This window comes from Ambystoma mexicanum, chromosome 1q, assembly GCF_040938575.1.
Source record: "Ambystoma mexicanum isolate Mex_15411 chromosome 1q, UKY_AmexF1_1, whole genome shotgun sequence".
Taxonomy (NCBI): Eukaryota; Metazoa; Chordata; class Amphibia; order Caudata; family Ambystomatidae; genus Ambystoma; species Ambystoma mexicanum.
In genome coordinates, this window is record NC_090922.1 from 179,000,080 (window position 1) to 179,027,846 (window position 27,767).

At 45.7% G+C, this 27,767-nt stretch overlaps 1 protein-coding gene across 1 annotated transcript in view; it reads right to left on the minus strand.

Annotated features, from left to right (window-relative positions):
* The window catches only part of LENG9 (leukocyte receptor cluster member 9), a 54,883-nt gene extending 27,332 nt beyond the window's left edge, over positions 1-27,551 (minus strand). Inside the window, exon 1 of the mRNA XM_069636857.1 lies at positions 27,108-27,551. The gene's annotated coding sequence lies outside the window, so the exon portion shown is untranslated. The remainder of the gene's footprint in view (positions 1-27,107) is intronic.
* Between the last annotated feature and the right edge of the window lie 216 nt (positions 27,552-27,767).

The following is a 27,767-nucleotide window of genomic DNA, read 5'->3' on the forward strand; positions in this document are numbered from 1 at the left end:
TGATAACGAAGATTAAACGATAAGACTGATATCTGGTGTACTGGAAGCGGCTTGGGTGGCACTTTTTCAAAGCTTTGTAGCTTGCCTAATGATTCAAGTAAAGAGGAGGTCATAAACCTGGCAGCAGTCTGGGATAGATCCTGGGACCAGAATGAAATTCAAAACCATATTGAACACCTAAACGGATCAAGACCCCCTGGCCCGGGTAGATTCAGGAATGCGACCATTAAAATAAAAGAAAAAAAAACATCCTGAACAATGGGCTGCTATCTGTTTCCTAATATTTAACATAAATAATTGTGCTTTGATTCCGGAAATGTGGAAAACAGCAATAGTAATTCCAATTTATAAGCAAGGGTGCAAGAACACACGTATAAATTAATGCCCAATTCCATTATTAGACCCTTTGGGACACATTTTCGCTTCTTTTCTGCAAAAGAAACAGACGATCTGGGCCACTACTAATGGACAGCTCGACCCAAGACAAACTGGGTTTACGAAGAATGTCGGCACAAATCTGAATTTATTACTGCTAAATTTTCTGAAACATGAAGCAGTGAGAAACAAAATCTGCACCTATGTGATATTTGCAGACCTACAACTTGCGTTTGATACAGTAAAATCGACAGAAACTTTGGGAAAAAATGAACAAAGTGGAACTGTCCAAAAAACATCTTAGAACTGATCAAAGCTCACTACACGCAAACCTCTATTCAGATTCAACTATCACTAGATGGAACAATGTCAACTGCAATTCCGAAAAAGAACGGCTTGAAACAGCGCTGCGCCTTGGCAGCTGCACTCCTCGTCCTATACATCTCAGACTTGGGAACAACTAAAGTAGCGTCAATAGGAGATCCGCAGAATCTGAATTCCATACGTACCTTTTGCGGACGACATCGTCTTGCTTGAGAAGACTCAAATGGGTCTTCAAAAGATACTCTCAGCCTTAGTTGAATATACAGAACAAAACAACTTAAATATTATCAAAAAAACACAGGCGATGGCTTTGACAGATCAACCTAACCCAAGGAAGAAACCTTTGAGTATTTTCATCAAAAGGAGAAAGATTGCTCCCGGTACAAACAGTTAAGTATTTAGGAGTATGGGGGAGTCAATCCACAATAGATTCCGGATGGGTGGATCACTTGACAAAATAATCACTGTCCCTAGCGCGACAAGGCTTAGCCATCCATAGAAAGTACGGAAAATACTCCCTAAAACCGGCGATGACGCTTGATCGTCAAAAAGTAACAGCTATTTTAGCCTATGTAATCTGTAATAAACATTCTGCTGCAAATTTGGACTAGAATAGAAGCCATATATTGGAGGAAAGTACTCTAATAACCGGCTGCATACCCAATGCCAAGAATCAGCTACGACCTTGCTTTATAATCCCTGGAATCCATTGTCACCTAGAAATATTTAGATCTTTACAGGAAAACATTGGTAGATGACAATATTCCATCAATTAACATTCTGCGTGACAAGTCAAACCCGACAAACTTGACGGTAATTAATGCTTGGAAAAGATGCTGAAGACAATTAATGGAGAATGCAGAAATGAATAGAGAGATGCTACTGAATCGGCCACAGAAAAGTAAAGTTAACAATCCAATGAAATGATTGGATTTTGACACTAACAAAAATAAAATCACAGTACAAAATGGACATACACTCCAGGATAGAAGAGCTATTAACCAGATGCAGCAATATTTAAATGTATTTCCAGATCGGCAGATGAGAGATATATTCCTAAAATTAAGACTGAATGTTCTCCCGACCCGTGAATATCTTGTACATACTCTTGTGTAGATTCTGTAAAAGCCCCGATCATACGGAATCCCTCTTCCATCTGATCATGCAGTGTCCGGCAGTAAGGGAAAAACGGGAAAGATATGCTAATATGCTTCCACAAGAGGCTAGACAAATGGACTGTTAAGGAACGATGGGAAAGATGGGCATACGTTATCCTCGGAAATGACAAATTACTCACCTTTAGAGTTAATCAATTTTGGGACTCAATGTGAAATGATAGAGAAACAAACATTTTGTAGACATTTGAATATCTGTATTGGATTAGAAGCTGTAGAGGAAATTTGAACTTAAATAAAAACGTATTTATTCAATGGAACATATTTTAAGTTGAAACATTTTTGAGATGTTAAGTTTGTTAACAAACTAAATCATTTTAATACAAACAAACAAAAAAGACCATCCTGGGGTTGACGGAAATATGGGTTAAGGATGGAATACCCATCTCTAGATTAGATAGACGGACTGCCCTTAGAGAGCAACTTGAAATTTGAAGGAATATAAACCCTCGAACTGTCTCAAAGTGGGCGTGTTCTTGAAGCCATCTGTGACATAATGCTCACTGTTTAGTAAAATAGGTGTATCTACTCAGCTGGTTTGCGGGGTGGGTGGAAGATTCCTGTAACCCCTCCCCATTCAACCACAAGGTATCTCAAAGCACTGCAGCTTTCCCTAATCCACAGCACAGCGTCCTTCTCGGCTTTATGGACAGGGTAAAGTAGTTGACTTCTTCAAATGTATAAGCCAGGACTCACTAGGGGTATAGATTCAATATTTTTAAACAATCTTGCTATTAATTTGATGATATAATCAATGAGTTAAATGCTATATGGCTTCCTTAAGCACCTATGTATCGTTACACCCTTCCTTCCCCCCCCTTCCTCCTCACAGCAGGTGACAAGAAATAAACCAAGACAGCTTCTCAATTGATAACACAGATGTAGAAATAAATCTGTATTTTATTCAATTACCAAATGTTGGAATTGAAAGCCACAGCTTTAGCCCACATTGGACCCTATCCAGTCTACACATTAATCACAGATGTAACCGTAGCCTGGATCCTACTGGGTATGTAAGGAGCCATTTAGTCTATCATCCAGTGCTAATTTGAGGTGAAGGTTTGCAGTTATTGCTTAAAAGCATAACTTGCCCAATGGCCAGAATGACCCAATGTTTGTTATCACAATAGAGCCCTTTGTAGAGACTCCAGTTTTTTTATGCTACTGCTATGACCAGCTCAACTATCAAATGTCCTGGAAGGCACCCATTTTGTTTTTTCAAGTTTGGATCTCTGTGGCGTTGTGCCATGTATAGTGGGTCTGGTCTGGATGTGTTTAGATATTTTTTAAGGCCCTAGTAGGATTGCAGGTTAGGGCATACTCCCCACAGATCATTTAACACTTATCAGGGATACCAGCAAACAAGTTACTAAATATCTATTTTGCCAGATAGTGCAAGTTAGCCCAAAACAGCATTTCGCCTGAGTGAGTGGATTGCAGATAGAGCAGTGTTCAAAGTAGACTTAGAGGCTCCTGATGCACCAGACGCCTATAAAGTGGAGGATGGTTAATTTTGTAGGGAGAGAAAGGCCTCTTCCAACCCCATAGATAGTTGCACACACCTCCCACTACCCGGACTCTCCACTCAGCACCTACAACACTAGAATGCAGCTAACACCCCACAATCAATTCGGTTTAGCCGCACACAATTATATACCACACTGCAACAACCTTGAGAATGTAGCTATCCCCCACCCCAATGATAAATCCTGCCCTATCCTCTCACATTTAGATAGAATTGAGAAGATTAACAATGCGTCACACTCGATAGAATTATGGAGATTAGTCATTTGTCACAACATGCCTGCCAACTAGGCGGATAAACTACAATACCAAAACACACAGGATAATCATAGATGTTGAGCACAGCAACGAAAGAGGTAAGGAAAACCCACTAACCCAACTCTAAAACCTCAACTTTTTGCAAATACTTCTCATACAGAAACTCACAACCACCTCTCTAAACAACAATCCGCACACACTTCACAACATTGCAACAACAGACTAACAAGACGTAACCTGGCACAACAGAACATGGGAATTTGCACCAACCCGAAAACCGCACTCCAGCTCAGCGAACGGTGCAAACCGAACTGAAGCTGCCAACAGGACATCACAACTCTCACTTTCCTATTCCAACTACACCCTAACTAAACCCTCACCCACTTCCTCTTTTTTTTTTCCACACACCCCTTTTCATATCCGCCAGAGCGCCTGGGGACCACTCCGGTGGCGACGGTGCAAGATACAAATACCTTTGACATTATGGTTTCCACTGACAACTTGTGGGTCTGAATCTCCCTGCATGTTTAACTGTGTTCCCACCCCTTCCTTGGGCGAAATAACAAACATCTCATGTACTAATCATGATAATGTTTTATGATGCGTTTGTCCTGGTTTTGCGTGAAACATTAGGGCCATGGGCATCTTAGGCTTCTGTTCATCTGCATGGTCGGGGGTGCCTAATTGTCCTCCGTTGTTAGGACTCTGAGCTGTACCCTATAGATCTAACATGCTGTGAGCTATTGTTCCTGGTTGTAGCAAAGAAGAGCCTGGTTAGCTTGACACCAGCTGCTACAAGGAACTACTTTTGACATCCCCAGGCCAACAGATGCAACACAAAACATGCCTATGTGACAAACTGTGCATTTGGGAATGTGTAAAGGATAATTAGGACACAGCTAGAAGTCATTTAAAGTAGAATAGTGCATACAGAAAAAAACAAGAAAATTTCATGCTCGCATCTCATGTAGAAGTTAGATTTGTGGCACACTTTGTACTAGCCCCTTGTTCTCCAGAAGTAGCCTGTGCTTGCTGGGTGATCCCCCGATACTGAGGAGATGCTTTTAGGTCCCGCTCATCAAGTCTTTATTTTGATCCCTGTCCTGTAATAGTAGAATGCAATTTCTCACATACCACACAGGTGGCATTTTCCCCTCGGAGTGCTGTGGCTCTTGTGTGTACACCTCTCTTGGGTCTCCAAACGGCTTGCTCCCAATTTTGTAAAGGTTTTGCTGCAATAAATATTATATATACACTTTTAAAAAGAAATGTAAGTAATAAGACTGATCCTTGAGGCACCATACATTCCATTGTTGTGATGGATTATGGGTAAGAAGCAAGTTTTACCTGGCAAGATAGTCGCAGGAGCATAATAGCAAGGATCAGTCAGCAATGTTAAAACACCAGAGAGTACAAATAAGACCAAACTGTGGGTTGACTGTTTTCTGGTTGTGACCCCAATGTGCACGATGGCCCAGTCGGTGCCACTGTGTGAATGTAATCAAAACTAGTGCTTTATGAGATTGCAGTTTCAAGTGTAAAAAAAGGTGTATTGCGACTGAGCATTTAAGCACTTTGGCTATATCAGAAGACGATAGGTCTGCAACCCATGTCTTCAGCACGGATTGAGGATGACCTCTGGCTAGTAGAGATATCCAAGATCCAGGACCTGCATTTCCTTCTCTTACGGAGATTGTAGGTTTTTCCTCGCAATTTTCTTATGCTGCAAGGGCACACGATGATGGACTACAGCTGTAGTGCCTTCTTGTCAGTTAAATCAGAGGACACTAAATCTACAGCTGCTCAACCTTCACTTACCAAACTCCAAGAACTTTGAGGTTTTACTCCTTGTGTCCGAAGCGATTTAGCATTCCCTCTTGGGATGAATAGGAGTCATATTCTCTCTCCAGAAGGATAAAGCTAGACCCACTATCCCAGATAATCCTCACAAAGGATGACATACAGAGGGATTTGTGGTCTTCGAAGAAAGCCTGCCATATGTCCGACTGTAGAGAATGGTCTTCCATTCTCCAGCCCTTACAAGTTTGTCCTTTGAGGAATTGGACAGCTCCAGTATGAAAATTAGGTTGCCCCGGCATTTATCAACCAACAGGAGGGTTCTGATAAGGTTGGCCAAAGAGTCTGGGCTGTGGAAGGAGACCACCTTTATGTTTAGAACATTAGCCCACCTGTTTGAGAAGCTGATGGCGGATGAGATCAGCTTAGTCTTCTCGTCATTTGTGAATTTCGGTCTCCACCATCATGGACCTCTTTCTTAGAGCATCCATTCTGTCGGACTTTGAAGGTGAACGCTTCATCTTCCATGACCATAGGGTGCACAAAAAAATTACCTTCAATTCCTCTGATTTAAAGAGTTCTGTCCAAGAAGCACATGGCGAGTGTGGTTTTGATGGATCGACTGATTCTGAATGTGGTGGTCTTTCTTACTCTCCCACCAGTGCCAATGCTCTCATTGGCTCTCTCGCTGATGTATTCTCAGATTCAATACCTTCCTCGGTCAGAGTATCCCCAATGTCATATTCCCATGGGAACAGGTAGCACTCCGTAAGAAGGGCTGTTAAAGGGAGCTGACGATTTATATTTTTGTCACCCAGGTACTCTATCCTCGTTCTTTTTTCTGCACCTGTCTCTTTTTTGCAATACAAGTTCAGCAGGCAGCAATCCGTGCTTTTTATTATCCACGGGTAGATATTTTCGTGAGTGTTTCTTGCGTTCGTTATGCAGCTTTGAGCTCAGTCAGCTTGTCTGTCCTGTCCCTCCCCATCGTTCGAGCCGACGTTAGTTTAGCAGGTTTTACAGCCTGATCCATTCATGCCTTTCAATGAGGCTTCTTTCAATTTACCTTCAGCTAAAGTCCTCTTTTTTTGGTTTCTCGAACTTGCCCTCAGTGGATCAGGGATCTGGATTCGCCCTGGCATGACAATCCATATTTGCCCGTTTGACTTAAGATATTCCTTCCATGTGCATCTTTTTCCTGACACCGCCCTTGACAGCTGATATGATGTAGTATTCTTTGATGTACGACTTGTGCCAGTTTATTTTTGCCATACAAGGAATTTTTTAATTCATCTGTGGTTTCACAGAGAAGGTAGATTTGGCTGGACATTTTTCTGGCATACAAATGTCATCATGTGGGTTAGCCTACCATGGATAACAGACTCTTATTGTGAGCAGAGATAGAGAAAATAAACATGAATTTTGCTTCATTATTCAAGCACTATGAAGACCAGCTGCCCTGTGCAGAGTGTGAGGACCCCCCCCTTCGTGAGCTAGCACCTGGGGCAATATATTGCTCCAGCTATGCTGAGCAAAGCGCGTCACCGTCATGCCATTGTAATGGAGGAAGGAGCAGAGGCCGGAGATCCTGCTACAACCCAGAGGTGTACTGGAAGCCTCCTGAGCAATCTGGACAGCCACAAACCTGGTGGAGTTGTAACACTGCTTTTCTCAGAAGAGATTCGAGCAAGAACACGACAGGAGAAATCGTATACCGAGAAGCTAACATCCAATAAGACCACCGTAGGGGAGTCTAAGCATGTGGATATTGTTAGGTACATGTCTGGGTAAGCACATGATGGAGTCCACTGTGCCTATATTGGAACAACAGTGCAGTGCCCTTCATGGGAGACTCATCTCTATCACAACTGAGGAGTGAGACTATGGTGGGAACAGAAGGGTCAAACATCTGTAATGAAAAAGAAGATTAGAGTGACTAACACCTAGTGGAAGGGGCAGGGCTAGTGGAGCAGGCACTGAAGTCTACCACTAATGGCCACAATTTAGGGATTCCTGCCTCCTCCCTTAAATTCTCTCCCGTCTTCCCGGAGACAAATTCAAAGGGGTATTTACTGATGATGAGCCGATGATGGAATGCACACCAGCAAAGTAGTAAATGGTGAGGGGCAGATCCCCAGTAGTACAAATACACAAGGGAAGACAGACTCTTGTCTAATGGACCCGGACACCCTAAATATTATACATTCTCATCGAGCAAACGAGGCAAGCACCTCTCCATCCTCAACTATGAAGTGCAAGGCACTGGACCGTTTTAACTTCTTTAGTCAAACATTGCGATAATATATACACTGAGGTCAAGGCGCACAGTGCAACCCTAAATGGAATAGTTAGGCACTTAGGCGTTACAGCGGCCATATCAAATGTGGCCTGTGTCCACAAAGACCATATTGAAAACATGGATAGCTCATCTGGTTTCCCCACTGAGGCTCGAGATCATTCACCTATGGGGCCACAGTTGAGCAGTCATGCCCAGACCCAGGTACCACAGGACAATAGTAGAGGGAGAAATATTATTGTGCACACACCGGGAGTGGAAAGCCATTTCAGAAAGGATGACTACTCAGTGATGAAGGTCACAAGTGACAACGCTCCAAGGAAAACGGGAGCTAGGTCAAAATAGCACAGATAGCAGCAAGTAATGTAGAACCGCTTACTGACGTTTGTAATAAGGTGCCAACTAAGAGACTGAATAGGAAACAAAGGTGTGCCAATTTCTTGGAAAAACAAATCACTAAGAATAGAAACAAAAAATGAAATGTAAAATAGTCAGAGGAAAACCTGACACAAGGGGATCTTAGCCAAGTGGAAGATGATGCTCGGGATGTAAATAAGTATGAAATCAAGAACATTACGCACAACCCTACATCTCCCAGGCATAATGCTAACTCATTAACGCCTAAAGGAAAACGCTCCCTTAGGAAACTTTTGGCATCTACTTCAAATGTCAAATACATGCCAAAAAGAGAGTGCAGCCAGGCATGGCAAGATCGAAAACACGAGGGGTAACAAAAATGACACAAACTGTGACATTAGACTCTTACTTTCCAACTAAGGATGGTGTACAGAATCACCCCTATAATGCCGAAACATCCCCCCACTGCATGGCAATATCCAAATTAACGCTAATCAAATTGTGGAACACTCTAATTTACTTGAGGGGATTGATTTGCTATTTGATACGACAAATGAAAATACAGGGTCACAACCCTTGACCACAATGAGTGCAACTACTATACGTGTGCCAGGCCTCTGGCGTACAACCATCGGTAGCCAGATCACCGAGTAAGAGGATACCACTGAAGAGCTTAGACATACTCATCTGAGGGGTACCACCGACATAAGACGACATCTCCAGGAGACAGTCTCGATGGATCTGGAATCCCGGCTCTTTAGTAAAAGCCTATTTTGTAAAACAAATGAATGTTCACTCTTCATGTTTTATATCCACTGAGATTAACTCCGGAGACATTAAAATTGTGGACCCACTCGAAAAGGAACATATGACCTAATCTATGGTTTACTTTCAAACTGAATTGGTTACGAACTTGGTCTTATCCCATAGAGGTGAATGGGGTACGCTGTACAGAATCAGAACAGTGATCTGGTGTCCTCAAGCCAATAATTGGTATCAGTGACCAATTTAAGGTCATTAGGGAAGGGAGAAGGAGTGGGGGCAAAGGTTAGAAGGGGTGAGGGGTAGGGAAGGGGAGTTAGGGGGGGGTAAAGGGCTTTCAGGGAGGAGCAGAAGAATGAGCAGGTAGGGGTGGAGATCGGGAGGGAGTTCCAGTGCAGGGGGGCCAAGAGTTGGAAGGAGCGGAAGTGTGAGGAGGCCCATGGGGCTGGGGGTACAGTGAGGAGGTAGAGGTCTGCTGAGCGGAGAGAGCGGGAGGGGGAGTAAAATAGAGGAGGGAAGAAAGGCAGGGGGGCAGGTCATGGACAGATTTGTAGACAAGACAGAGGAACTGAAATTTCAGTTGTGAGAGGAAGGGAAGTCAGTCAAGTTGAGAGATAAGAGGAAGAAATAGAGTCTCTAGGGCCGAGGAGACAGAGTACGAATAGAGGCGTGGTAGATGGATTTCAGGGGAGTTAGGTGAGAGATAGGGAGTCCAAAGGAGAAGAGAGGAGCAGTAGAAGAGGAAGGAGAAAATAAGGGAGGAGATGAGTTTGGAAGTATGGAATGTGAGAGAGGAGTGGATCTTGCAGCTGTTGAAGAGGTGGTGACGACAAGCTTGAGAGGTTAGAGAGATGTGGTTGGAGAAGACAATAGAGGAGTCGAGATGGAGGCCGAGATTGCGGGCATGGGTAGATATGGGGAGGTTGGAAGGTGGAAAGTGGATGAAGGGGCGGAGGGGAGAGAGTGTTAGTAGGGAAGAAAAGCATCTCAGTCTTGTAAGTATTGAGGGAAAGAAAGTGGGATGACATCCAGTTTTTTATGGCCGCGAGGCAGGAAGAAAGTGTGATGGAGGTCAGATGTGAAGGAAGAGAAGGAAAGAAAGAGTTGGGTGTCCTCAGCGTAGAAGTGGTGGGAGATGCCGAAAGAAGAGATGACTGGGGAAAGAATAGAGAGAAAAGAAAAAGGTCACAGCACAGATCCCTGAGGGACACCATAGTTAAGGGGGAGGCTGTAGGAGGTACAGCCGCCCCAGGAGACAGAAGGATCGATTGGAGAGGTAAGAGGCGAGCCAGGAGAGAAAAGAGTCTTTGAAGCCGAAGGAGGACAGAGTGCTAAGAAATAAGGGGTGATCTAAGGTATCAAAAGCTGCAGAAAGATCAAGGAGGATGAGAATTGAAGATTGCTTAGCATAGCGAGCAGGGAGGAAAGAGTTGAGGACATAAGTGAGGGCATTCTCAGTGGAGTGTTTAGGGCGGAAACCAGATTGAGAGGTGGGGAGGAGGGAGTGGGATGAGACGAAAGCAGAAAGTTGAGAGTAGGTTAGGCGCTCGAGGTGCTTGGAGATAAAAGGGAGATTGGTCTGAAGTTGGAGGCAAGAAGAGGGCTAGCAGAAGGTTTCTTTCGGATAGGGATTATGGTAGCGTGTTTAAAAGCTGAAGGAAAGGTGGTGGAGGAGAAAGATGTTGAAGAAGGTGGTGAGGTAGGGAATAAGGGGATGGGTAAATTTGGGGGATGAGGGAAGTGGGAATGGGATCAGAGGGGGAGCAGTAGGGCGAGTTTTGGACAGGAGATGGGAGACACATGCAGGGGTGATAGGAGAGAAGGTGGACAAGTTGGCAGAGCTGGAAGAAGGGGAGGGTGAAGGAGAGGAGAGGATGTTCAACGATCCCCCCCTCCCCCCAGGAGACACATACCAATGAAATTATGCACCAAATTACTGACATTCTGTAAAATCCATCGTATGTAGTCCTACCTAGCCTAATCGCTAGTGACTTCAATGCCAAATTCCCTGTGGACCGAGGAACTGAGATGGAAATTGCTTTAGGTATACCAGCATCTACATTAAAACAAACCAAACATGAGCCTAAAGGGATAATTTAACACGACTTTCTCACTAAACACGGCTTTGTAGTGATTAATTGATGCTGCCAAGACGACCTTCCCGGGCATCTCGCTCGGGTAACTGGACAAAGTGCCACAACCATTGATGACTGTCTGATACAGGCATGATATTTTGACACGATATCATCACTGGAAATAGATGTACGAACAAAGAGCGACCACTCAACTCTTCTGTTGACCTACAAAAGCAGGGCTGGGCAGATTAGGAACAAGGATCAAACTAACTATGTAGAAACCACCTCGAGTGGTAATAGAGTAAGCTGGGCACCCCAGAACCTGGAGAAAGCGGGGCAACATTTCAACACTGTTGCTGGCGAATTACGATATTGATGCCCTCACAGGAAAGCCAGGAAGCAACAACAACATAGGCAGAAAATTGCGAGGAACAGGATAACACGTTCTTCAGAAACTACGCACAGTTTTTAGCCAAGTTGTCAAAATTCATCCCAAATAATGATATACGAAAACCAAATGCAGTAGACACATTGCTGCAGCTCTGTCTGCTGGCATAAATAAACAACTGTTATTGCAGTGCAATCAGAGATAAGAAATGGGAACTTGGATGAGAACTGAAAAAGAGGATAGCAGATTGTGAAACAGTGTAAAGCCCTGAAAAGCTCTTATCGTCCATGGCTACGTACTTACGGAAGGGAAGAAGAACTGATGAAATGGAGCAATCTTCTAATGGCAAGTAAAACTAATGATACTAAACGATTCTGGAAGATCATTAACAACAAGTACAACAGTAAGACAAGGGTGGGTGCCTCGGTTGAGGCATGGTGTGACCATATAAAGATCACTGTTAACGAAGATGATCATCAGCAGTGTAATTATACCTGGAACAAGAATACCTGTCCAAACACTAACCGGTTGACTAAGATGATTCAGTACAGCAAAGCATCCAGAGAACCTGGCCGTGACTGATTTTGCTTTGCCCCAATGAAATACCAACCCGACAGGTGGGCTGAAATTCTCAATCACTTATTTGGGGCCATTAGTCAGACACGGTGAATTCTGGAAACTTGGAGGCAAAGTATCATTGTACCTGTGCACGAACGAGGGGATTTTACAAAGCCCCTGCTAATTACCGGGTTTGAGCCATGCTGGATGACCCAGAAAAGATATTTGCTAAGGTACTGCTGGAAGAACTAGAAGCATGGTCCACAGAGCAAAGAATATTGCCTTTCAATCCATTTGGAATCCGTCAAACGTGTAAGACGGTTGACAACTTGATGATATTAACAACGTTGGTGGAATCGGCATGACACACTCGTAAACCAGTACACACAGCATTTGTAGATTTCAGCACCGCATTTGGTAGGGCGCACAGAAGCACATTGTGGAAGAACCTAGATGCATGGGGCTGCCTAGAAGATTGTTTAAGGTCATCAGCATCCCATACAAGGCAACCTCTGGGCAAGTAAGGACTGACTGGAACACTCAATACATCAATTCACACATATACTGGGCTAAAACAAGGGTGTGTGCTAGCTCCCTTATTGTTTCATTTATATTTGGCCGATCCAACGCCAACTCGGACCAAGAAGCTAACACACACCATACGTTGGGCCCGTTGTGTTTTTATTGGATTGGATATGCTGACGATCTGGTACTAGTTAACCTCACTTCTGCCTGACTGCAAGAACTACTGAATCTTCTTCTCAAGTTCGACAGAGCATGCCTTAGCAATGGACCTGAATAAAAGCAAGGCAATTTTCTTTCTGATACCTTAAAGCCGTGGAGAAAATTAAGACATGTGGTGGCTGAATGGCAAATATCTAAAAGAAGTAACTGAATATAAATACCTGGGTGTCATATGTGGTTCCAAGTTGAATGGGTAGGCCCAAATAGACTTGCAAGAGACGGAACTCCAACAGCAAATGCGGGCCATCAACTGCTTTGCAAACTCTCACGCTGGATACTCCCTTGCAGTCCTCAGGACTGTATTTAATGAAGGTTTTGGTGTGGGCATGGAATAATGGGTATGCAGTGAAAATTACTGCCCAAGAACATTGTTCCACCTGCCTCAAAATACCCCCATGCCCCACCCCCCGGAATTCATCTGTTATGAATGTATTCTAGTGTCGGTAAAGAGTGCTATTATGAAGCAACACAGTTGCTACTTCAGAAAGATTAATTTAGACCAGAACGTGGTGTGGAAAGACGCCCTACTGGAAACATACAAGTAGTTGGTGGCAATGAACACCACATGCGCTTGTACTAAAATGTGGGAAACTGCAGAAAGGCTAGAAGGAATCCCAGCAAGCCTTAATCTTGAGAAAACTTTCCCATCAAGGTCTAATTTCGAGTTGATCTTCCTGGTTTATAAGCAATGGCTAAACATTTTCGTACAAAAGCTTGATGAAGAACAGACCTGGGCAGATTTGGCTACAAAAAGCTCCAGTAAGGAATACATCAATGTGCAAGGCCTGGGCCCTCCTATGGGAGCTCATGTACAAGAGTTCTCTAACAAGACAATTAGAGAGCTGTACATCAGAGTTAAATTTAATAATTTAACTTGCTGGAGACCTAGTACAGACTTTGGGCTCACCAGAGAATTCCTAAAGAAGAAAGGAAGCGTCGATTCAGCTATTGAAACCGCCAACCATTTACTTTGCTTTTTCCCCCCAAGTTTACTGCTGACCGAAGGAAGGCATTATTGGCGGTGGGAAGATAACTACAAGAAGGTGAAAACTTCCTCTGCCTACCTCGAGGGCAATGATAGTCCCAGGATATATCACTTGACGAGAGTTGAGAATTATACAAGCCAAATTGGAAAAACTGATTGCATTTGGGGACTAAAAGCTGGCATAGGGAATACAGTCAGATGGAACTTACTTGAAGGCTGGCTGACTTCATGTTTTATTCTCTTATAAAAAGCCAATGAATTGGCGGGATTAGAATGAAAAAAACAAATGAAAAAAAAAAAAAGATATGGGCAAAATTAGACGGGGATTCTCTAAATGACATTTGCGATTCTGCAACATGGTTCAAACCTGGGGCCTTTCTGTAAGTTTGACATATTTAATTCACCAAACTCGGGTAACATTAAAGCCACTCATTTTCGGCACTACATCTGCAAAGTTATGAGTGGTGCAGCAGCTGTGTTACTCCCCATCATAGCATACGAGTTTAGAGGATTTACTGCAACCATAATATCCTCCCCGTTTCTTGCGGAAAAGCCCGAGCCAAGTGATGAAGGTTTATCCTCCGATTTGCCTCTATAAAGCTGAAATATGGCGGTGCAGTTAAAAACTGTGGTAAATCAGTTACAGCGATTGGTTAACCACCACACTCCTAATGAGGCCGCTGGTGCTTTAACTCAGGAGAGGTCATAGTATAGGTTGTTTCTTTCCTCTGTTCTCCAACTGTTAACAGTGAATTGAGAAGTATTGGCATGTTTTAATGACTTTTGAGCTACAGCAAAAGATCCCCATGTCAAAAAAAGACGAAGGGATCTTTTGATTGCTACAAAAAGGTACACATGCCTATTTTAAAATGAAAACATGTATTCAGTACGGACAGTGAAAAGATTGACATATCTACTGTGGGGTTGCATCCCTGTGCAGTTTTCCCTTTCATTCAGATTGCTTTGCTTTTATAATTAGGGTTTCATGCCCACAGATCCCCGTTCATGCCCATTCCCACCTGTTCCTTATTTCACACCTCTATCCGCCTTAAAAGGTCAACATTGAAATGTCTATATTTTGAGTCTGTCTCTCTTTTGTAGGTTTACTCTATGACTTGGGACAAAACCAGGTAATTTATTACTTCTCCCCAAGGGGGAGCCACCCTCTTTGGGACTAGGGAGATGAGCCTGTTACATGATACCCGCCCTAGGGGTCAGAGCAAGCGGGTTCCCACTGGGGGATGGGGCAACCCACCTCTGGGGACCCAGCATGTCCAAATCTAGGTTCAATCCCACCTCCATTCCATTCCATTCCAAGACCCTAATGCTTGTTCGTTATACAGGAATTGAACATGCTCATAGTACATAGGGCCACTTTAAAGTGGATGTCTGGGGTTCTGGCCTGTATTGAATGCTGCCTCTGGGTGAAAGAGATGACCAATGGAATCTTCACCTCCATTCCAGGGAGGAACTTAACGCTGACAGAAAGCGAGCGGAAGAGGGGAGAATCAACTGGAGAACATGGAATGCTGCCTGCGCTGAAACGCAGAGGAGGGAGGTGGTGTCTCTGAGGAAGAGCGGAGAGCCACACAGAAAACTTGCTCAGTGGAGACCCAGGGCTCAGCGAAAAATGCTGCCTCTTCAACGAAGGTGGGGACTCTAATGCACGGGCCACTGAGGCACAAAGCAAGCAAAGAGGCAACCCGAAGTATCGGTGTCCTAATGTGTATACTCTGAAGCCTCGAACCAGAAGACTGAAGAGGATGTGAAGGCAAGGATCCGCAGGGGGCAGAAAAATCAGACTCCACTCCAGAAACGTACCAAACAGGGCTAAACAAGATCATAGCCCGGCTGAGACTCTGAAAACCCCTAAGCGGGTGAAGGAACCATACACAGTAGGGCTAAACCAATCCGTAGCTGAGACTCTGAAGGCACCCCGAGGGAGTGAAAGAAATTCACCAAAGAGCGTAATGAGCCCGCAATCCACGGCATGCTGAGAAGCTGAAAAACCCAGGAGGGAGTGAAAGGACCAGAACAACAAACCCTTGGCCCACCTGGGACACAAAGATCGGACATCCCATGAAGTGGTCGAAGGAGAGAGAACCCCAATAGGGGGAAGCAGGCCCACAGTATACATGAGGGGAAGATGGAGAAGCACCCAGAAACAACAAAGCACAAACTCGGTTTATTTTGTTGGGAATACCAGCATAAACGGATCATGAGAATACATCCCAGAAGAAGGGATAAGACCCTATTCAGACTACCCGACTAGGTCATTGTATTATCTAAAGAGGAGAGACGTTTCTGTTGTTGGTTTGGATTGTGAGGAGTCTATGAAGCCGGGAGCTGGAAGAGACTAAGAACACAGTGGATGAGGAACACTAGCCACCACCAGTATTCCCAAGGGGATGTTACCCCATTCTAAGCTGAAGCTTTATTTCTTTCTTTGAAATAGTTTAGTTTTGACAGGACAGATTTTATTTTTCATGAGACATCCTGACACGCACCCCAGTGTTTTCTAGCGTAGGGAATTCGGTGGAGAAATAGAGCCTAGAGTAGGTTGCTCCTTTAATATTGTTCAATAAACCATCTTGTACAAACAGGTCCTTGTGTCCGTCTCCTATGTCTGATTTAACATAGACTCCAGTCTGCTAGGTTTATATCGGACTTTTTTAAAGGCCCGTTTCCATTTTTAATGATTCATTTGTTTGCTGCTTATGGATTCAAGATGGACGGAGGCTCACGACAGAGATATGGTGCGGGGAGACATGCCAAATGTAAAAAAGGGCTCACGTTTTACAGTACAACCACAGGATTTGCAATAAAGCTCTAAAAACGTATGCTGCCGTTGTATACTTCTAATTCCGTGTGGCTTTTGCGGTAGGCACAGGTGTACCAACCACTCCCATCTACACGGTCTGCCCATTCTGCTGCCAAATGTGAATTTGGATTCCCTCATCCTACTTCAGCAGGTTCTCCAGGATCGGTCGGGGTAAACACACGCAGGGTGTGCCCAATGCGTGTCACTGAGGTTAGATTGTGAGTTTCGAGTGACTTTGTACTAGTGGCTTTGAGCCAGGTAGTGCAGCCTGTGGCCTCCTGTTGGCGGGACTGTATCCCATAGAGATGGAGCAGGGTGCGGTCAAAGGTCTTTCTCCATTGATGACGTGCCACCTCACCTGTTATTTAGCTTGGTTGCCACAGAGACCAACAAGGCGTAGGTACATGTAATCCAGGTGTCGGGCTTCCAATTACTCCAGTTATGCCACCGAGTGACTCAGCAGTGCGACTGCTGTGGGTGAAGGGTTGGCAGGTCCATTTGCCAGCATACCAGCGAGTCGGGGATTAGGACCCAAGTTTGTGGTGTGCAAAATATACCTACCGAGGTGCTTAACAGAAAGGTTTTGGATGTATTGCCCTGGACACCTTACACAAGAACACCTGTAAATTCTCGCTAATTTCACATTATGATAGAAATTTGGACAGTGGAAAGAACTTTTTTCTATAACCTGGAAAATGTCCTTGGACATGGAGCAACAGATGGGTTTTCCGTTTGGAGCTTACCTTGGCATGCCGGTTTAGAAAGAGTAGTTGGGCTTGTACAAAGATAGTCCATCACAGTAATTGACTTAAGCCTGGTTGCTCTCTGGCCCTTGTGCCCACTGGCAACATGGGCCAGGCAAGAACTAGTACCTTTTGGCTGAGCTGCATAAAGCTATGGCAGCTGTGATTTTAACATGAACAGTGCTGTTAAACTATTGATGCTGTGTACTTGCCATATGGGCTACTGAGCTTTTGGCAGGGACTCTGGGGTCGGGCTAGGGCTGATTTTCCAGCATCCCCCTCACTCGGGTAAGGCTAGGTAGGACTGAAGTACACTTATTACCAACAGTAGAGCTTGGCTATGGCGGTCTCTTATTCCCACCTCTACCCACAGGTGCAGCACTCAAATTGCACATCTCTCCTTTACAGAACACATTACAAGCATCTGCCTCAGCCTAACTTGGCAAGCACCTTTCACCTTCTCACACACAACTCATGACAAACCCTCTACATCAGACATCATAGCATGCGCCCAAAATCCACACGTTGCGTCATCCTCCATCAACATCCATTCCGTCTCAGTATTGGTTCCATGTCATTTCATCGCGGGATTTTTTTTTCGCGGGATGTTTTACCGCAATTTTTTTAATGTAAAAAGCCATCGAATTTTTTTTAAAAAATGTTTTGGGGTGGGTTTCCCTCCCATTCCCTCCCAACCATTTGCTTTAATTTGTATTTATTCCCAAACACCCACACCCCATATATATAAGTTACTAACCCCCTGTAAAAAAATGTGATGGTTTTTTTTCGAAAAGAAACTTGCGGCAAAAAACCCTGTGAAAAAACATCCTGCGATGAAAGGACGTCGTACCCTCAGTATTATGGCCTAGCATCGCCTCACTTCTAATCGCCTAACACTGACCAACAAGTTCTGTTGGTGTCCTTTACCTAAGGTTTGAAGGGATGTCTACAGTTTTCTTTTAGTGACCATGAAAAGAGTCAAAAGGGCTGGTGACACACACCACTAACATCAAAGGCCACCGCCCCACACTGACAAAAGGCCACATGCTGCAAAAGGAGGAATCCCAGCATGAAAGTGGCACTTACCAGAACCAAACAGCACCCACATGGGAAAAAGTAATGACTGCGCATGGTCACCCCTTTAATCGATGACCAATAATCACACACAGATGCTCATACACCAGTGTGCAGAAAGAGATAGGTGTTAAGTGGGTACTTCATTGATGACAAGGGAACCCAGGCAGGGGTAAGTATCTTCTTTACTTGGGTACTTCATTGATGACAAGGGAACCCAGGCAGGGGTAAGTATCTTCTTTACTTGGGTACTTCATTGATGACAAGGGAACCCAGGCAGGGGTAAGTATCTTCTTTACTTAGATACTAGTTTTCAGGAAGCAGGTAAGCACAATAGGATCTTCAAGTACAGGATGACATAGGAGACGTCCACAGGCACCCATTCAGTCCAGCAGCCCACTTCCAAATGCCTCCCAAGGGACGCTCACACACAAACACTCAACATTTCACAACATCCAGGCTAACAACACAGGGACAGGGGAGAAGGCAAGACATAACAATGAGCTTACACGCAGGGAAGGACTGCACAGCACACCTAACCAACACAGCACATCTAATCAACACAAGGGCTCTAGCCTGAATCATGCCCGCCATACGTCAGAGCAACACCATACATTCCACCAAACCAGAATTGGCAAAGCCAATGCTTTTGGGCTGTCGTAATGCGTCAGCTTCGACGTGGCATTCCATGAGAAAAAACTTCGGTTCAAGGGACTGAACCAAGAGGATTGCTCGCAGGACACCAGTGTGCCGTTACATTTTCTACTCAATATATAATGCAAAATAAATAGCGTCATGTCGATACAGTAAAACGTATGGACACAACTACAGAAAAAAAAGAAAAATGATTGCACGTGCGATAACTTGCACTTTGATTGTATTTCATGTGCCCAAAATAGTTGGCAGTTATGATGAAAGCAATCAGTAGACGGAATATTAGAACATTCTCAATGCTGGAGGAATGTCATAGATTAATTACACATTCCTTACTTGATAGTGGAGGCATCTGACAACACATCAGCTTGCTAGCTCAGGAATAAAGTTGGAGGGCAGTGTGATGAGTAAAATAAAAAAAAATACTGTTTGAACTAGAATACTTTTTAATTATTAAAGAATACATGTATTTTTTACTTCGGGGTCCCACTAGGTAGCATCAGGGCTGGCATGCACCAGATCTTCCCGGTTCTGGGAAAAAAGGTCTCCCCGGATCTAGGATCCGGCACCACAATACTAGGAAATCCATTTGCACTTTTAATTTATTTTCGCGCATTCGCGTTACTTTAAACCAACCGTGGTGCCGATTCCAGATTTGAACCGTGGTCGACAAGACACTTGCAACTATGATAGGCATCCCATTGAAATCCCTTGTTAATATCCCTTGTTAATATTGCACTCTACAGGCCACGTTTAAGTACAGCCTTTTAGGGTTAAACGTGTATACCTTTAATACTTTGCTTACAACGTTATAGGAAACGGGGATATTTTCCAGGTGTTCAGGATTCATTTTTTGAGAGGATGTGGAAAATGTTTGATTGGTGTGAAGATGGGAGGGGCAATAGCCCCCCTTCCACCAGATCCCACTATTGCCTGGTGGGATCCCACATAAAAAAAAAAACTAAATTTACTAATTTCCAGCCCTGGATATCATAATGTAAAGGGCTGTGGTTAAGAGTGTTATCCTGTTAGATTGTATTACATTTTTCATTTAAATAGCGCCACTTCCCATTTTTATAGCCTCAATGCGCTTTGTGGTTTAACTTTAAGAAGCGTGTGTGCATTCTGGCAGGTTACAGCTTAGGAGTGCTGGCTAGGCTCCAGTAAGCAGCCCGGAGGTCACGCACGTGGGCGGGTGCTGCTGGGGCTTTAGAATAGAGTTCTAGTGTAGGAGACGATGTGTGTCCAGCTAGGCCGCCATTTTTCATATGTTCTCGCTGTATACTACTGGCAGAGGTGTTGACGCATGTCAGGTGTTTCAGTGTGGACAGCTATGTGAGCTACTAGAATGGATTTGCATAGCCACAGCTGCATTCTATAGAGCATGTATGGGCGGCTGTGCCTGCGGCATCCACAGACGTGGCACAAACTATACATACCTTAAACTCGGATGGAGTTAATCTTTGATGTCGCTTTCCTGGGTACAATGCAATTGGCTGGCCTCGCCAGCTGAGGAATCACTAGATTGAGAGCCTGAACAAGGGGAGGTTGAGGGTGAGGCCGAGTTTATCATGGTGTGCTGCTGCGAATGCTGCCGGCAGCCACAGTGTATTGGGGGATAGGTGTGTTGTTGGGTTTGGGCCAGTACTTCTGTGCGTGTGTCAGTCACAGCAAAGACTGAGAGAAGATTTCAAGAGGAGTAAGGAAAGAGGCAAGTTTTGAGGGCCTTTCTGAATGCCAGTTGATTGTCAATGTTGCAGATGTGGAGGGGCAAAGAGTTCCAGATGGTCGGGGCTTGGACGGAGAAGGAGGATCCGCTCAGTTTGGTGCAGTTATAATGGGGGACAACTAGGAGGGGTACTGTGCCAGATCGAAGAGTCCAGGCAGGGTGGTAGCGAGTGAGTTTGTCTTGGAGGAATTCCGGGCCAGTGTTGCGGATAGCACAGTGAGTGATGCACCTGGCTTTAGGGGGAGTTCGTCGACCAATAGGGAGCCAGTGAAGGACTCTTAGCGTAGGGTTGATGTGTTCTCTGGGAGGGAGGCTAATTAGCAGGCATGCCGCAGCATTTTGGATTCTTTGCAGTTTCCTTAGATGGAATGCTGGTGCGCCTAAATAAAAGCAGTTTGCATAGTCTAAGTGGGAGAGGATGATGGAGATGATGGCAGAGAATCAGTGGGGAAAGGTGAGGTAAGGGACTATACACCTGAGGATGCATAGTTGGAAGAAACAGGTTATGGATACAGAGTTGATGTGTTGGGAGAGGGATAAATCCATGTACAGTGTGTATCTGAGGTTTTTCAGCGAGGTGGAGGCTGCTGGTGGATGGCCAAGAGAGAGGCCAAGGGATAGGTTGGGGAAGGAGCACGGTTATCCCAGACTAGGATTTTTGTTTTCCAAGGGTTGAGGATGGTTGGTCGTCATCCAGTGGTCAATATCCGAGAGGCATGATGATGGATCCGGGCAGGTGGAGTCCGGTGATTTTAAGGATGATATGGGTATCGTCTGCGTAGTTGTAGCAGGTGAGATTGTGGAAACGGGTGAGTGCAGGGAGTGGGTTTAAATAGATATTGAAGAGAAGGGGAGATAGGGTTGCTCCCTGTGGGACTCCTTTCAGTACTGAGTGGGATGCAGAGGTGAAAGGGTTGGGGAGCATTATTTGCAAGTGATTAGCGATAAAGGAGGAGATCCAAGTCAGGGCAGTGTCTTTGATTCCTAAAGACTAGTCTGTCTAGAAGAATGGTGTGGTCAATAGTATTGAAGGCGGCAGAGAGGTCAAGGAAAATGAGTACAGCACATCCTTCAGCATCCCCTGTTTTTAGGTCATCCCAAATGGACACTAGGAAGTACTCTGTTCCTCGGAGGGGTCTGAAGCCCGATTGGGCAGGGTCAAGGAGGTTGTTGGCTTCAGTGAACTGACCCAGTTGCTTGTATGCTGTGCGGTCCATGAGTTTGGCCATGAAACAGGTGTTGGAAATGGGTCGGTAGTTCTGGGGAAGGAGTGGGTCGAGCGTAGGTTTTTTGAGGAGGGGTTTGATGTAGGTGGTTTGTAAAGCTTCCAGGAAGCTACCTGATGCTAGGGAGTAGTGGAGGACTGAGCATGCGATAGTGCCTGCGCAGGTAAAGGTGAGGAGGTTTTTGGAGGGGGGCGGCCAGGCAAGAGATCTCACAGTATCCCGACAGGTGCCTTTGTACTAGTAAAGGGAGGAACTCCTGGTGTAAAATCAAAGAGAAAGAGGTGAAGGTTTGCAGCGGGAGAAAGTTCGGACGGGCGGGGGAGGTGGATGGGCGGGGAATGGTTTCTATTTTAGAGATGATGGCAGAATGTTGATAGCGATCTTGTGAAAATTTTCTGATAAGGCATCGCATGGAGATTGGAAGTTCAGTGGAGGGGCGGTTGAGCATCCTGGCGATTTGAATTCAGAGATGATTCTATGTAGTTCCTTGCTTGGGTCGAGTTCAAGATTCTGTTCCTATAGAATGCTTTTTGGTTTTTATGATTTCCAATCTGTAGGCCTTGGTTAGTCTTGCAAGAGTGATTTTGTTTCGAGCTGTAGGGTTGGTTCTCCAGGTCCGTTCCAGATGGTGCTTGAGGGCTTTTAGAGATTTGAGGTTGGTGGTGTACCACCTGGGTGTGGCAGCTGATCTGAGGGGCCCGTTTTGTTGGGGTGAGGAGAGTGAGGGCGCTGGAGAGCCAGTGGTCGGAGGGGGGTCTTCCTGGAAGGAGAGTGCTGGGAGTGAGCCAAGGAGGGAGTTTTCTAGGTCAGGGGTGATAAAGACTTGGTTCCAGAGTGGGGTGAGAGGTGTGGTGGTTGGTGGAGGCCGGGCCTGGTCTTGGGTCGCAGTTAAATGTGGCACTTGGAATAAGATTGCTGAGTGATCTGTCCATGATGGGGCACGTGGAGGCAGTGTGGATATGATTGTGGTGCTGAAGTACGCCTCGAGGGTGTGGCCTGCAGTGTGTATGGGCAGAGAAATGCCGTCTGGTTGAAGGCTTTTAGGTGGTCTGTGAAGGAGTGGGTCATGGGGTGTGAGGAGGGGGGGGGGGGGGTCAAACCAGATGTCGAAATCACCTAGCATGGAGATTGCTGGTTGAAGTAGTCAGAGCGTTGCTGAGTGTGTGTGCGAAGTTTTTGCTGTAGCTAGGGGCTCGAGGGGGTTAAGGTGGTGATGGAGGGTCTGAGGCCTTGTGTGCAGTGGGTTCGTAGTCGTCAGCAAACCAGGTCTCTGTGATGGAAAGATTTCTGGGTTTTCGTCCGAGAGAAGGTTAAAGATGTTACATTTGATTGTAGGGATTGACCTGGCATTGATGAGAATGCAAGAGATTTGAGATTTGGTGGGGCTTGGTCAGAAGTGCTGGACTGTATGCGCCTGCCTGGGCCAAGGTGGGGATTGCTGAATGAGAGGGAGTGGTGGCGACGGATTGAGGGAGAGGGTGGGCAATGGAGAGCATGGGTGGTGGAGGTGGACTGGGGGCAAAGGGAGGAATAGTCCCAAGACCGGGTTGGGAGCCGGATGGGAGGTTTGGGTGCTATAACAAGGGAGCAAGGATTGGGATCTGGGGAGACAATTCACTCCTCAAATCTAGGCAAAGGACCCGTTATTAGGGTCATTTTAGTTTTTCCTGAGTTTAGAAAAAAAGTTACTTGTTGGCCAATTCTTAGATTCTCATCTCGTCCTATGTTGCTTGTTTTATCAAGGTGAGGGGCTCTATAGCTTGGTTTGGCCCTCGTTGTTCACACAAACTTCACGCCATTGCTAAAGGACGTACTTCACACCAACAGGCACACAATTCAAACAAAATGAAGAAGAGCAAAACAAAGAATTTTCGTCAACCTTTGCACATGTTATGTTACGTTAAGAGTCTTTCATACTGTACATATCACTATCAGTGTTCTTACAACACTGCGCCTCGCGTCTGTATGGGCAAATTGTGTCGGTGGGAAGGTAAGCAGGAAGAGTCAGAGGGTAGGTGAGCAAACAAAACAGACAGAAGCATGTCACGGCATACATGGAAACTATATCAGAAGGGGTGTATGATATGTGATAGTGACTGCCTGCAGGCATGTTCAGATAGTTCTAGGTGTTTTTATCAGACGAACATTTGACCCAGAGAGGGAAAGAAAGCTGCCCATGTTTGTGAGCAAACATTTGTGGAGGCTGATCCCAGTGCCACGCGATAATGGCACTTCTTTAAATTAGGTCATAGATGTGTGATGGCCTTGCAATGTGCTCAAGTGTGTTGGAGTTATGAAGGCTCCTAGCCAGATAATCATATGCGACTCTTAAGTTAAGGAACATCAGAGGCAACCAAATGCCACTAAAACACACAGAATGCTCACTTTTAAGCAAATCAATGCCAGAAATATGCAAAAGAAGTTGATACGGGGGACATATCTGTATTCAGATACATATGCCCTCTATCGTTATCCATACTAATAGCTCTGCTTCGAATAGGCGTCCCTAAAGGAACACATACGAGCCAAAAGCTATTGGAACTGAACTTTTTTGAGGCACAGCGGTATCTGATGGACGGCTTATGCCACATAGATTGTGACTATTCTGGTTTTTTTACTCCCCTCCCTAGTTTTAAACCCCTCCATACAGTGTTGGAAATGGAAAACATGTATTGGGGGAACCATCACTTCTTATGAGAGGGCGGGGCTAAGGGGCCTCGTTGTGCAACACAGTGTCCCTATATATGCCCCAATCCTGGCGATTTGCATAAAAGCAAAGAGCATTATGGGAACAACATAATTCCCACAATTTTAAATGTTTAGCAGGTCTTATAGTGATTCATTAAGAAAACATTTTAAGAGAATAATGGACTCTTCTGTTTTGATTCATTACAATAGTCACTCTAACAAAGAGAAGTCCCTAAAATGCAGGACATATATAACAGTTTCAACAGTCAGTTCTGGGGAGTCTCGCCTGCCGGGGTCCCGCTGGAGGGTGTTTTGAGTGGAGGGGAGTGTGTGTTTGAGGTGCGTTGGTGGGGTTGCTGATTGTGTTGGATGGGGACAGTGTGGGGTAGTGTCTGCGCGCCGGTCTCCGGGGCTCGCTGGATGGGGTTTTGAGTGGAGGGGAGTGTGCGTTTGTGGTACGGTAGCTGGTGGTGTGCGTTGGTGGAGGGCGTTTTGTTTGTGGTGGGGTAGCTGGTGGTGTTGAATTGGGGTAGTGGATGATTGTGGTTAGGTAGCTGGTGGTTTGTGTGGAAGTGCGGGCTGTGTGTTGATTGGTGGGTTTGGTGCACATCATCCTTTTGGATGGGGAAGCGCCTGCGTGGGTCCGCCCACTCGTTCGATAATTAAGAAGAATAGTCAGTTCTTCGGTGGGAGAAAGGGGTGCAGTGGGGTGTGGGCGAGTTGTTGGCTGCTACGGGTACGGATTTGGTGGTATGGCCGATGTGGATGATGGGGTCTCCAAAAGGTGTGTTTGGAGTTGGCGAGTGTGGTGTAAAAGAAGCAGGGTTTGCGGGTTGAGATCAAGGCTTTGGGTCAGGCGTATGTGGCAGGGAAGGATGGGTGTAAGGTGTTCATGGATGGTTCGAAGGATCCTGTGTCTGGGAGAGTGGGTATGGCGTATTATCGGGAAAGCACTGGGGAGTATAAAGTGGGGCGACTGACGAATGACGTGTCGATTTGTACGGCTGAGTTGGTGGCGATTGATTGGGTGTGCAAGTTGAGGTTTGAGAAGGTGGTGGTGTTTTCGGATTCATTAAGTGGGTTGCAGGCGATTGTGGCAGGGGATGGTGATAGGAAGGATGTGATTTTGGACATGAGGAGGAAGATCGATCAGTGTGCGCGTGGGGGGGGGATGGATCTGGAGTTGGCGTGGGTTCCCAGTCACAGTGGCATTTTGGGAAATGAGTTGGTGGATTTGGCGGCGGGTGTGGGTATGAGGAAAGGAACGGTTGATGTGAGGATACCTTTGAGTCTGGATGAGGTGAAGGCTGTGGTGGTGAAGCGGGTTATGGATGAGTGGCAGGAGAGGTGGGAGAGTGGGGTGAAGGGCAGGTGGATGTTTGGTGTTCGTGAGAAAGTCTCTGTGAAGGTGGATGCAGGGAAACTGGAATGGAGGAGGAGGTGATGCTGAACCGGTTGAGGATAAGGCATGTGGGGCTGAATGACAGTCTGTTTCGGGTGGGGACGCGTGAGTCTAGGGACTGTGTGGGGTGCCTGAGACACTGGGACATTTTCTGCTTGCGTGTGAGAGGCATGTTGAGGAGAGAGAGTTGATGAGGGTTCGGATGTCTGCGTTGGGAGTGGCTGAACTGAGTGGGAAGGCTTTGCTGGGAGGAGTCGTGAGAGGCAGAGAGCGGAGCAGTGTGCTGCTAGATTTTGTGGGACAGACGAGCGGTGGGAGGAGTTATGAGAATGTGAGGGCTGTGTGTAAGATTGGTGGGGTAGGTGCACATCATCCTTTTGGATGGGGAAGCGCCTGCGTGGGTCCACCCACGCTGTCGATAATTTGAAGAAGAAGAAAAAAAACAGTCAGTTCTGCAGTTTCTGTATGCAGGCTACAGTACTACTGTTGAAGTTGTGCAGTGACGGCATCTCGATGCTCCACAGAATATGAGAGTGGTTAGTGGGACACCCTGGGTCTGGACGACGGAACAGGCTTCGGCAACATGTTTTTTTCCGGTTTCCCGTTACATATCACTTTTACCCCCACCCATGGTAGGTTTTTTAAGTTCTTGGTGTACACCGCGTGGTGTCTCCTCTCTGCCACTCTTAGTATGACGCCATCTCTTCGCCGCTGTTTCTCCCTTTCTTTGGAACGTGCGGGAAAGTTAGATAAGGAGACCTGATCTGTGGGCAGACTTTTCAGCTATCCATCATAGCTGGCATTATTGTGGCCTCGTCTTGGTGAACATTATTACAAAATGTCATGAGAGGAAGCAGGGTGGGTGTGCGTCTCGAAAGTATTCGGCAAGTATGGATATACCCGGAAGCCAGATTGATAAAGTATTCTGCTATCTGCTAAAACGGCTCAGTGGGTTAATTAATGTACTCTGGGACTGCGGCTGTAATCCGCGGGTCACAGACCCGAATCTCGGGGAGGGCGTTTAGACTCTGGAGATCTTTGAGCTGTTTTAGCGTAACAGAATGTTTAAATAACTTGGACTCTTCAGGGAGACTTCTAAAAGGTTATGCCGTAGGGAATGTTGTAAAAGGTGGGGTAAGGAAGTTGGTTTACCTGTCGCCTGGTCTTGGCTCTGTCCGTCCCCCGCAGTCGGACACCGGGTCTGTCCCAATGTCCTGCCAGGCGCTGACAACACACCCAACAGCTCATCTCCGCCCAGCTCTCTCTGAGTCACGACAGGCCCCCACCCTTGCACCACAGGAGAGGGAACCCGGGGAAGGAAAGAGCGTTATTATCGTATCGTCATGATCCCCCGTCTCTATAGAGTGCTAAAACAACGCCAGAGGGAGACTTGGACAGGAAAGCCTGACCAAGGCATGCTGGGGAAGTGGTGGAACGGAACGTGCAATTCAGCTGCAAACGCACAACGGGCCTCATTTAGACAAAGTTTTGCACAGTGCAAAGGTACACTCTGCGCCGCGCAAAATATATTTTTATCTCGATTGACATATCGGACTATGCACAAGCCCTCCTTGGAGCGGTGGCGGTGCAGGAGCGCTTTGCGTCACATATAATCGAATGTGTGGGAAGGGCCAGCACAAATTAGAACATGGGGGCGGGACATGCAAAAATCCTCATTAAATGAGGATTATCTCCACGTCCATCTTCCTCGTCTCGGTACTTACGTTTCAGTACGTTCCGTGCCCACATGCTCTCTTTTTCAAGCTGATCTCCTGGGGCTACAGCCCCCTAAGACACCCCCTATCAACGCCT